The sequence below is a fragment of the Thermobia domestica genome, chromosome 11 (genome assembly GCF_964235325.1).
Source record: "Thermobia domestica chromosome 11, izTheDome1.hap1.1, whole genome shotgun sequence".
Lineage (NCBI taxonomy): Eukaryota > Metazoa > Arthropoda > Insecta > Zygentoma > Lepismatidae > Thermobia > Thermobia domestica.
Window position 1 is genome coordinate 143,513,788 of NC_137464.1, and position 12,984 is coordinate 143,526,771.

At 37.2% G+C, this 12,984-nt stretch overlaps 1 protein-coding gene across 2 annotated transcripts in view; it reads left to right on the plus strand.

Annotated features, from left to right (window-relative positions):
- LOC145664466 (meteorin-like protein) overlaps positions 1-12,984 on the plus strand; it is a 389,001-nt gene that overhangs the window by 70,338 nt on the left and 305,679 nt on the right. The gene's annotated exons all lie outside the window — the stretch shown is intronic.

Genomic DNA, 12,984 nt, shown 5'->3' on the forward strand with positions numbered 1-12,984 from the left:
TGTTTGAACTGCTTAAGTAAGTCATTTTGTAACTTTTGATGTCATCCAACTCCGTCACAATAATAAAATTGTCATTCTTAATAATTTGTTTTATTCTCTTATTTGCAGTTTGGCACACTGATATATTTATGACAAAATTGAGGTTTGGTCCAACGCCTTTCGAATTTGCAACCAACCCAACCGCTGAGCATTTTGGGTTGCCTGCTATTGCAGGAAAAGGAGAATTGCAGGTGGTAATGCACTTTTGGAGTCGTGTATACAATGTAAAAAGGCTTCAAGCAGCAATCTGGCAACAATTTGTATAAAAGACACAAGCGACTTACCAGTTGTTCTACAAAGAACTAAACAACTGACCTTGTTTCTGTTTGCCTTTAGACACAATGCTACGATTTACAAGGCACAGACAAAAGTAGAGAGCCACGTGATATTTCCCCTAAGGGCAGCTTCGTTGCTAAACTGAAGACTGGCATTCTGTCAATATATTGCTTAGCTATCAATGTCACACTCACAGGTTCTTCCCAAACGTTTTGGTATAACAGGTTAATCAAACTGCGTTGTTGTAGGTAAGGGATGAGACTCTGAAAAACCGATAAGTGTTGGAGCTCAGAGCCGTAGCTAGAAATTTCGTTGCCCGGGGAGAAGTAGAATTCGGCGTCCCCCGGCACTCACCTTACCAAACTTTGACTTTTTCTTTCTGTGCTTTTATTTTTAACATATAAGAGAAACACCTTTTTGTTGTTATGCTACGCTGTTTTTTTTTTTACCAAGCCGCTTAGACAGACCATTGCAACAGCCAAAAGCGATCGTTATGTATTCTTTAACAAATAAGAGCAACTCTCAAAAGCCTTATTTTAGAGCTGCTGTTAAACTTGACAAAAAGGGGGCGCGGTGGCTCAGTGGTAGAGCGTTCACCTCCGGTGCTTGGGGTCTCCGGTTCAATCCCAGCTCGCGCCGTGTGGACTTTGTTGTGGACAAACACCGTGCTCCTGGGTTTTCTCGGGGTTCTCCCGTTTCCTTCCACTTTCTTCATTCCATCATTTTCTCTCATCACCGTCTCCTTTAGCCTAACCCGCATAACGTGGGACGTAAAACTTAAAGGAAAAAACTTGACTAAACTACCTTGTATACAAATCCATTTGGAGAATAATTATGAAAAAAGCATGGAGCCGATTCTTCTACGTCAGGGGGACCATGTTAAATATGGAGTTTGTGGACGCGAGTGGTAGCGTTGGAAAGGTCCGGGTCCCCTGAATGCAGTAGTAATGTCAGAAATCAGGCCCAGGCCACGAAGCTGAAAGAATGGGACCCTGACGTTATGACTCGGGTCCCTTCTATTCACCTATTAAACATGAAGTCGTTGGACGGAGTTGCTGGCATTTGAAAGGTTTTAATCCGTTGAGCACAATTGTGATGTTAGAAATCGATCCCTAGCCTTGAACCCCAAGAAACGGGGTCCCGAACTTTTAGACTCGGGTCCTTTCTATTCCCCTTTAATCATGGGGTTGTTGGACGCGGATGGTAACATTGGAAAAATCCTAGTCGATGGAGCACAGGGTATTGTCCGAAATCAGTTCCTGGCCTCAAAGCTCCAGAAATGAGGTCCCGAATTGGCTCAATATCAATACCTGGTTGCGCAAGATAGAACAATATTTATAGCTGTATTGATGGTTTTATCTCGCGTAATCAAATACTGAGATTAAACCAGAGCAAAGTTTTACATCACACCCAAATGTTTGGGATTCGGATCTGATTTCTGACATCACCGCAATGCTTGAGGGACCAAGACCTCTCCAACGCCACCACATGCTTCCAGAAACCTTGCTTCATAGACGAATATAGGAAACCCGAACGCAAAATTTCGGGATCCCATTTGCAGGGTTTCGAATCCAAGGCCTGATTTCTGACATTACTGCTGTCCTCAATCGACCCTGACATTTCAAACGTCACCACCGTAGTACAACTTCGTGTTTAATAGGCAAATAGAAGAGACCCGAGCCCGTATTTTTGGACCTCATTTCTGGGCCTCAGGTCCCGGGTTCCATCTTTGAAATCAACTATGTGCTAAGAGGGTCTAGAGGTCTCCAACACCACCATTTGCATCCAACAACTTCATCCTTAAAAGAGAAATAGAATGAACCTGAGCCCAAAATTTTGAAGGCCCATTTCTGGGGTTTCGAGGTATTGGCCCGATTTCTAACATTACCGCTGTGCTCAAACGACCCGAACCTTTCCAACAATGCTCAGATCCGCCTCTTCAGTTTCGGCATCTGAAGACTTTAACCGAAACGGGCTATCATCATCGCATTTTATTTTTCTTTAGCCTTTTTTCATCATCCTTTATTTGCAATAATTGAAGGGAAAAAGGGAACAAGGAAAAGGGTGGGAAGGACGGAACCACAACACTCAACATCAAACAACAATGAACAACAAACAAAACAAAACATTTTGAAAAACAAAAAGAAAACGAAAAGAAAAACAAAATGGACTTGAGCTATCTCAACAATATTGCTAACTAACAAGAATTTAATTACTATCTGATTCCTACCAAATTTTATTATCATATATTTAACAGAATTCGATTGCTATCTAGCTCCTACCTAAATCGTCATGTATATTATGTTGATAATTTTTTAATATTTCCAAAATCTACAATTTCTATTTTCGTCTTATTGATTTTAAAGTTCATTAAAATAGCACGAAAAAAATTTTTTCCTGTTATGCTCTGATCTCCAGTCAGATAATTTCGGTGTCTGCTTAATGCTGTTCTCTTCCTAATCTTGGTTTCTCACCTAAGTGATTTTCACCTGTGTGTGTGTTCCTCTCCTGTGTCATGGTTTCCTCTGTGTGGTTAATAATCACTATGTACACATTACTTAAACACTGCACACACATCACTTCACTAAACACATCACTTTTCTGTAATGCACATAAGTGTCATGCTGACAAAGTTGGTTCTCTGATTTTTTTTTTAATTATGATTAAATTATGATTTTGGCTGTATTTGTTTATGTAGCTGTATTATTCATTGATCTCGGTTCATCCTGCACATCAAAAAACGGACCGTGAGTATCGACATGAGGCCCAGGACCCACTCGGAGCACTTAGTGCGGGCCCTGGTCAGTTGTGTCCCGCCGCCGCGTACACACGGACCGGAAGTCGCACGCTATCGTGACCGGATCGCGAAGCGGCTTCGAGATGATGCTCTATTTCCGAGTCTTCATGTCACAATTTCGTATATTATTATATATGATTGTTTCTATTACATATTAGTGTATATTTATTCCCACTCATTTTATCACCATCGCATCACACACACACTCCCAGAGCATCCGGAGTTCCTTACCAGTCAAAAGACCGAGAATGCTCTAGGCACTCACACACCATCACTCAACCTCCTTCCTGGGGGCGCGGAGATCCAGCGCTTCCAGAAGTTTCCTTCGGTCCAGGAGGAAGGAATCCTCATTCATTCTATTTTCCATATTTTATGTCCATTTAGCTTGTGTTTTCTCTGTAAAATGCTTTTTTGCATAGTTCTGAGTATTCCTCTGCTACATGTGCCAGGATTCTATAATCCTCTTCATCTTCCAAAATAGCTTTAATATCCTTGTGCCTAATTTGGTCACGAATTCGCAAGTGCTCCTCCAGGAACAGGCACCACAGAACACTGTGTTCAGGTGTCCCTAGTTCTCCACATTCACACCTATCATTCTTTCTTGTTGATTCTATAAAGATGGGTTGGGTAGGGACCATGTCCTGTTAGGAAATGAATTAGTCCTTTGTTGGGATTGAAGTAATTCCATTTAAGTCGCGTCCTTACGTCTGGAATAAACGTAAATAATCTTCTTGATGTTTTATCTAGTTGCCAGTCCTGTATCCACTTTTGTTGGATTTGCCTTTCTATTTCATCCAGTTTTTCTGCTTTGATCCCTAAGAGTTCTTTCGTCTTATTTAAATTTCCTTTTTTATACCAATACGTTGCCGCTCTCTGGATTACTATTAAATACATTGGTTTGAAACCCATCAAAATACACAATGCGCTGTGCGGTGTCGTGCTGAAGGCGCCACCGAGCCGAATTAAAAGGTTTCTTTGTGGGCGATTTATTTTTGCTTTTAAGGAGTTATTCTCTAATAATCGATGTGCCCATACGCTGGAAGCATAGTTCATCGAGGCGCTTAGGATTACCTCCTGATAAGTCTTAATTAATTTTCTCGGTAGCCTATAATTTGTTTGAGCCAATGAAATGAGTTTATTTGTTACTTTATGACCCTTTTGAGTAACATAATTAATATGCTCTCCAAAATTCAGTTTATCGTCTATCATAATCCCTAAATATTTAAATACTGATACCCTCTCGATCTTACTGGTGCCTATTTTAATTATTGGGCCTCTTAATAATTTACTTCCAAAAATCATGTATTTCGTTTTCCTCTCAGAGATTTTTAGCTTAGACTTTCCACACCAATCAAGTAATTCGTTTATAATTCGTGCTGATTTTCTCTCCAATTCTATTCTAGAGTTTGCTGAGATTATTACAGCCAAATCATCAGCAAAAGCAATTACTCGTTCAGTTTCCTCTAATTGGTTCAGTCTTTCTAAACACGGCTGAAATTCCAAATCCCACATCAATGGTCCTAAGATCGATCCTTGTGGACATCCCTTTTGTGCAGTAACTTTGATATTTCCCAGGTTCTCATGGATGATGATCTGTCTATTCAAGAAGTAATCCCTAACTATATTTACTAAATATTGTGGTAAATTTAGTTCTTTTAACCTTTCAATGAGGGATGGCGTCCATAAGTTATCAAAAGCTCCCTCTATGTCAAAAAACAGGGCCAATGCATATTTTCTTTCCATGCTACTTTCCTTAACTTGATATACAAATGCATTTAAGGCATCTTCCGTAGATTTGCCCTTTCTGAAACCATATTGTAAAATATCATCTTCAATATTCCTATACTTTCGAATTCTATTTGCTATAATCCTTTCAAATAATTTTGAGATGTTTCTCAAAAGGCAGATTGGACGGTAAGAACTCACTTCTGTTAAATCTTTATCCTGACTTTTTAACAAAATTAGCAATTTCGATTCTTTCCACAACGAGGGAAATACCTGTTTCTTAAGTAGTGTGTTGAACAATTTTGTTAGATATGGAGTCCAAATATCCTTTTTATTTTTGTAGATCTCATTTACTATACCATCTAATCCTGGAGCTTTTTTAGTTTTTAGTTTATTAATTATTGTTTCAACTTCCTCATTGTCCGTTAGTTCGATATCTTCTTCTGCTGCCAATGCGATGGGTTGCAAATATTTGCTTCTTAATTCTTTCTGTTCTTCCGTATCATCTTCCTGATTATCTTTGGGAAAAAATTTGTTACTTAATTTCGACAATGTGTCCTCTCTAGTAGTAGTAAATGAACCATCTTCATTTTTTAACGTTGATAGGGTCAGAGGATTAATTTTTTGCATAGCAAGTTTATATGGGAATCCCCATGGATCCATTTCTAAATTCTTTTTTAAAAAATGTTCCCAACTTATTTTCTTGGCCTTTAATATTTCCTCTGTGTATTTTAGTTTGATTTCTCTATATTCATTTAATCTTCTTCTTTTCAAGACTGTAGACCAGGTTGCTTGATAACTTTTCCGTTTAGCTTTGACTAATTTTTTTAAGCGATCTAATTTTGGTGACCAAAAACCATTATATGTTCTTTTAGGAGCCAAATCTGGAGTAGAAGCCTCTATTGCTTTTTTTGTATTTTCTTCTATTAAGGATACCAATTCATTCATATCTTCGAAATTGCTTATTTCAGGTAATTCTAAGTTTTTCTCAATTTTGCTCCAATCGATTTTATTCATATTATATTTCTTCTTAATTTGCTCTTCGTTTGATTCACTTCCTATTTCAAATGTGATTACTTCATGGTCGCTGGTGGTTACTCTATCCTGTACCATCCAATTTTTTATCCATGTCTCCAATTGTGGAGAGCATAGTGATATATCAATATGGGATGAGCCCATGGGACCCACAAAAGTTGGCTTATTACCCGTGTTCAATATAATTAATCCATTTTGATTTATAAAATCCTCTATCAATTCACCTTTATTATCAGTTTCAGGGGATCCCCAAAGAACAGATTTGGCATTAGCGTCCATGGTTAATATATACTCGTTATTTGGGTTTTGTTGAATAATTTCCTGTATTTTATCAATAAAAATTTCAGTGTTCATGCAGAATTGAAAATATGAATTTAAAAGCCAAAAACTTCTTCCATTGTAGTTAATTTCAACACAGATCAACCAATTATCACAATACTGGCCAATTTTGAGTACCCCAATTTCATTATTCAATACAGCAATTGCTACTTTAGATTCATTTCCTCCTATTAAAATCCTTGAAGATGCTGGAAAAGTTGTAAGTTTATTTTTAGCTAAATAAGGTTCTTGGATAACTACGATATCCACTTCATTTATTTCTGCCTGTCTCCTGAGTTCCATTGTGGCGATTTTTGATCGCTGAGCATTGTTTTGCATTACTTTTATAATTTTTCTACGACTATGCATACCTCGTATGAACTATTGCCTCCCTACCTGATTTGCTGAAATCAAAGTAGACCCTGCCATGTGCGTTTACTAGCTGTTTATATACATTTTCTATATTCCAATAGATCCCTCGCCTTTCATAAACTTCATTCACCAAATCGATAAGTTCCCAGCCATTAGCTGGAAGATCGTAGATTCTCAATTCCATCCTGTCTACTTCCTCAAGAGATGGATATGTTATCGTTCTACCTTTTTCGTGCAAATCCCTCACAATTTGCCTAAAAGCTATTGTTAAAATTTGTCTATCCTCCAATTTCGCTAATTTATACTTGTAATCCATATTTTCATATAGAGGTCTAGGGCCTAATATGATTGGATCATCTCCTAGGAATTTTGTAGTCGTAGAAGAAACTGCATTGTCCTGTATGTTGTTCTCTCTATTTGGTTGAAAAGGTTGCTCGTTGCCTATTATAAAGGATTCTTCTATTTTTGGGATATTGTTCAATTTTTCAGTTTTATTTTTCTTATGTCTATTTTTTAGTCTATTTTCTAAGAGGGTAGAAAATTCGTTATTACCTTGATTGTCCTCCACTTGAGGTTCTGTTTGTACTATTTTATCTTTAGTACTTGTTGTTCCTTTCCTTTTCCTTTCTAAGAATTGTTCCAGTCTTCTTTTATCCCTTTCTTTCTTACTTGGTGATTTATTCTTCCTGATTGTTTGTTTATGAATTTTGTTTCTATCCATAATTGATTTTACTAATAATCCTCTCCCGGGCTACCCTGTAAGATACACATTCTTCACTATTGGGAGTCTGGCAAATCTTGTGCCGCAGTTTGCACGGAACACATACTTTTTTATCTTTTTCATCACATTCATCTCCTTTGTGGCGTAGACTACCACAATACCGGCATCGCTGTTTTTCCTTATTATCGCAGTATTTTGCAACATGCCCAAACTCTTGGCATATGTAACATTTTGGTACTACCAAAAAGTCCTTAACCTTATGCGACTCGTAGTCGATATATACCTTATCGTTGTTTATTAGGTGTTTCCTTATTAAGGGAGATACTTCTATAACTAAGTGACATCTTTGTTGTTTTTTCTTTCCCGCTCTGAATCTTGGTTTGATGGATTTGGCTTCCTCTTGGAGATTGTCTTCAAAATTTTGTTCTATTAGTGTTTCTATTATTTCCTGATCTTTCAAATCAGACGGAACCCCGTAAATGATCATTAGGGGATTCTTTTTTCTACTTTCCTCAAAATTAAAGTTATTCTTAATTTCTTCTTTTGTTGTAATTTTCTGTAGGTCTTCTTTAGTTGCTGTTTCGAGGACGACGAGATCCCTAGTCGTTCTTACGCCAGTTATTTTTAATTTGTCTTTCCTGGGATCGATTGTTTCAGTTAATCTCCTTGCTGTTTCCTTCGTTGTCTCACCTTCTTTAGGTCGAATGATTATAGCCGGCTTAGTTTTTGCTGCCACCTGCATGATTTGTTTTTCTTTTTCTGTAATAGTTCTATCCTGTTTCACAATTTCTGACCATGTTGGTTGTCTTATAATCATTCCGCTTTGGTCTACTTCCATTCTACTGGTTTGGAACTCGTCCAGTTTTTTCGTGAGGTATTCCATTTCTTGAGATATTTTTGTTACATCCGGTTGTCTCTCCAATTTTAAAGTAGCTATTCTCTCTCTCAGTTGTGCTGATTCTGCTAATGAGTTGCTCTCTAATTTGACAATTGTCTGTGCATAATCTTTTATCTTCTCTTGAAGCTTATGATTTTCCTTCTCTAGATCAGCATAATTTTGCTCCAATGTCCTCAGCTTCTTGGTCTTTTCTTGGATTTCTTTTTCCATCCTGTCATAGTGCTTATCTCTATCGGATCTTATTTCTAATTTCTCCTTTTTAAGGTCTTCTATTTCAGTTTTTTGTATTGCAATAACCTTTTGAAGATCTTCTATTTGTTTTTTGTCCTCCAGTCTTGATCCTTTTTGCCCAGACATCATTTCTGTTTCCATCATTAACTTTTCTTTTAATATTTCTTCGTATTTTGATTGAAGATTTTCGTTGATTTTTTCCATTTGGGAAAGTTTCCCTTCCAGCTCTTCGCGGTCCTTAACCCAAACGATCATTCTCCTTTTCAAGCGTTCCAGTTTCCCTGTTCCAACTTTCTTCCAGTCTAGTAAATTATCTAGGTAGTCCAGCTCTGCTTCGTATTGATCTATAGTGTCAAAGCCATATGTTTCCATGGTTGGTTTCTTCGTTGTTTGAATTTCCGGAGAGCTTTCTTCTCTGCTTCTTTTACGAGCTTCTTCGTCGTCTGACTTGGTCATAGACATTGGGTTTGCTGATGTCGCTATTTGAGTATCCTCCTTTGCCTGTTTCTTGGCTTGCGAGCTCTTCCTACTTAAGGGTGGGCTACGTTGCATCATCTTAACATACCACGCGGTTGCCGCGAAAAACCGAATTTGTCCCCTGAAAAATTACGGATAACCCCCAATACACTCACGTATGAAGGGTTGCCTACTATTACTTACATAGATGAAGTCTGTACCTTAAGATTAAATGTTTTCTTATGAGTCTTATTACATATATGGAGAAGCGCCTTAGTGGTTATGCTAACCAGTCCTACCACAATGCCCAAAGGGTTGCGTATCTGCTCCTTAAGATTGAAAATAATAATAATTACTCACCTATACATAGTCCATACAGCCACATGTTAAGAATGATTGTCAAGTCCGGAAATGATGACGCTGAGGTTTTTACTTTTTAAACTTCTTCGTCTTTTAAATGATACGTGTAAATTGTCTTTCAATGTTTTGTATCACAAATTAATATTATTGTTTTTCTTTTATAACGCATGAACCACTTGTCCAATTTACACCGGTTTTTGAAATAACACTCAACAAACATTCACACACACTACAGTACCACACATTGCACACGAAACACACTTTTTCTCGCACTCCCGAGCTCCTTTTCAGGAGCAAAACAAACGCACTTCTTCTCGTTTCTCGATCCAATACTCAAGAACCTTTCCAACACCACCACCTTCGTGCAATAATTCCATGTTTAATATGCGTATAGAAAAGACCCATACTCAACATTTTGGGAACATGTTTCTGGGGCCTAATGGCCGGGAGCCGATTTCTTACATCACCACTGTGCTGAGGAGACCCGGAACTTTCCAACGCCACTACCAGCGTGCACCAATTCCATGTTTAACGGTTTAACTACTACAGGAGGATTTCAATGGAATTTTCTCCATGTTTAAACAATTTACATTTCTTACTATCGATAAAAAATGAAATTTCAATATATTAGAAACTATGGTCTTTTAAAATTTTTGAAATGGGTATACCATTAATTTTCAGAAATAATTGTAGACTTCTGTAATTTTATTCTGCATGTGACCACAGAAATATTTTCATTTCGATTCTTTTACGATAACAAATATTTTGTGAAAGGTAACTGCAATTCAGAAGGAACCTTCTTTGGGAATTTCTCAATATTGAGCAGTGAAAATAAGCAGTATGTTTAATGTTTGTAATTAAAATCCAAAATATAGTTTGGCTATTGCATACGTTTGAAATTATAGTAATTACTTCTTAATGGATGATTTTTTATGAAAGTTCTGAATTTAAGGTTACTTATTATTAATTAACATACTAAAAATACACTAACACACATATACACACATATGTGTAAATGTTTTGTATGTATGTAAATAGATAAAAATATCACAACTAGTAGATACATATGTACAAGAAATATCCAGGTGATACAAGTAGTTGTTTCAGAAATGATCCCAATAAATTCATTCAGATTGAAAGCATTTCATATACCAACGGAATAAAAAAATCACTGGTAGTGACCAGTCTTTCGAAAAGACGAAATTCGTTATGTTGTGACCAGTAGCGTAGAGAGAAAATTATTTTGGGGGGTCCAAACTCAATATGAGAATATTTCATATTAAAATTCTTAAATTACCCCTCAAAATTAGGCTAAATGCACACAAAAGTCGAAATTTCGGGGGGTTGAACCCCAGGACCCGCCCCTGGGTACGTCCCTGATTGTGACCCCTTAAGTCCCTCTTCTACAGCTGCTTCAAGTTCGAAAATGTTATCATTCCCCTTGTTTACATTCAATTCTAACATTCCCGCGCGAATAGAAGCTTATGTATATCTCTTCACTCCTCTCATTTTCATATTTTCATTCTCACCGTCGTGATTAATCCGATAGAGTAGAGAAGTGTGATTAACTAAGCAAAATCATCACCATGACGCTGTACATGTATTTCAGACTTTGTCCGTTTCTGATTTTGAGAATGCTCCTGCGTACAATATAAAAATTACTCGGCACCTTGTATATCACATCGTCACTAACAAATCATATATAATTACTTTCTTTAAATAAAAAGTAAAAAAACGTTTGGGTTTGGAGCAAAACCAGCAGGAAATTTTTTAATAATTCTATTTCTTTGCAAATCGACAACAACATTGATTTAATAGGGCGCCAATATCTTTTTGGAGCGACGCGTCGTTTACTCATTTCCAATACTTTTCTTTTCTTCTTGTTCGTTCTCCACCCTCTTCGTATTAGCGCCCGGAGTAACCACCCAGCTCGAGTCCCCTAGCTACGGTTTTGCAAAGACTGCTCAACGATGGATACAGCGATTTTGCGAAACTGGACAATCGGCTAGACTTACAGATAACGAATGAGACCTACCATACAAATGTAACCCATTTGACCATGTGCGTTTCATATTTAGTCTAATTTTACATGAGTGAAGAATAAAAACAATAAAGAGTATTGTGTTGTCCCATGCGAATAATAGTAATGACAGGCGCTATTATTATTATTAATATATTATTATTATTATTATTAGATGCGATTTCACCAAAAGTAATGACGAATAACTAAGAAAATTCAAAGTAGTGATGCATAATGCGTTTTCAGAAATATTCCACAACAGGATTGGAACTAACGATCTTTGGATTTAGAATCCCATACATTACCGATTGTACGGAGGAATGTCAGACTAGCACTCTTATAATGTGTTATCTTCTATTACTTCCTTTAAAGTCCGGAATAGATGTAAAAGAGAAAACCAGACTTCGGTAAATGAACTTCCAGGAAAATACGAAACCCGTATTCCCTGATTTTGTCTACAGTATCTGTGCACAATTTAATTCACTTCGGCTCACCAGAGTTGGCGTGGGTCAATGAAAACTTGAGCCACGACCCACGATCCACCATGACCCACCACCCACCATGAACCACTACCATCCTTTGTAACCTAGTCTAACTCACCAAAATCCATCGTCATCAACTCTAAACACAATCCACGGCCTCTTCTGTACTGACTAAAGAGTTTACACTTGTAATAAAACAAGAATGTGAAATTCTCAATAATCGGAGTTTGAATTTCTAATCAATCGCTCAAGAACCACTCTGTTACAATACCGGTGGATCTGACCTTTACGATATAATATTGTAAAGTGTTTGTCAGTGAGAAAACTGAAACAGTCCGAGGTGGGGGGAAATGAGCGTGTGCCTAAAATATACTTGTACTAAGAAAGTATTCTTGCAGTGTTAATTTCTCAAAGCATTCCAAAAGAAACTTCTATTCGCAGGAAAATACCCCTGTCCAATATGGAACAGATTATGGTTTCTCAGTTCACAGTATTCTCACAAGAATTAAAAAATCAGTTTTTCATAGTGTATGAAGGTGCTCGGATACCCTATGTGAGAGCATCTGCATAAAGTATGCTCATAATTATAATTTGGGTAATCACTAAAACACCATGTTAAATTTAAGTTACAAATATGCATAATTGCAATTATTATGAATATTTATTCAAAGTAGTTTACCTAAAGCAAAGAAGAGACTTACTATAAATTCGGTACAAAGTTAAATAACACAAATAAGCCATTAGTAATACAAGTATACATTTTCCATAACTCGTAATTTTCCACCTTAAAACAAGTCTGAAATCGGGCTTATTTCCTGTTGGTAACTTTTTCGTGGTAAATCATCCGCAGCGGAATGGTGTCCATCCTTCAGCCAAGAAATAACTAGCTTGTCTGCTTTGAGCTTGTCTAGCGGTGGGCCATTAACATTGATGAACAAGTTAGACAATGCTTGAGCACTTAGTCTATTTCTATCAGTCATGTGTAAATTCATAAGGGGAAATCCCCGTTCACACTCGTGGAAATTGATAATACTTCCACCCGATTCTGCAACTCCTCATGGATCAATCTTCTTGTTAAACTTAAGTCTGATAACGATTTTTCTTTGTCAGTTTTGAAATACTCAGCAAGAAGTACCATCTCTATCCCCTTACAACATCTTTCCCATATCGACAATGTCAGTTGGCAGTGTCGACTCATGAAGAACAGAAACTTCATCTACCACGCCTTCGATAGGGAATCGTGAATAAATTATC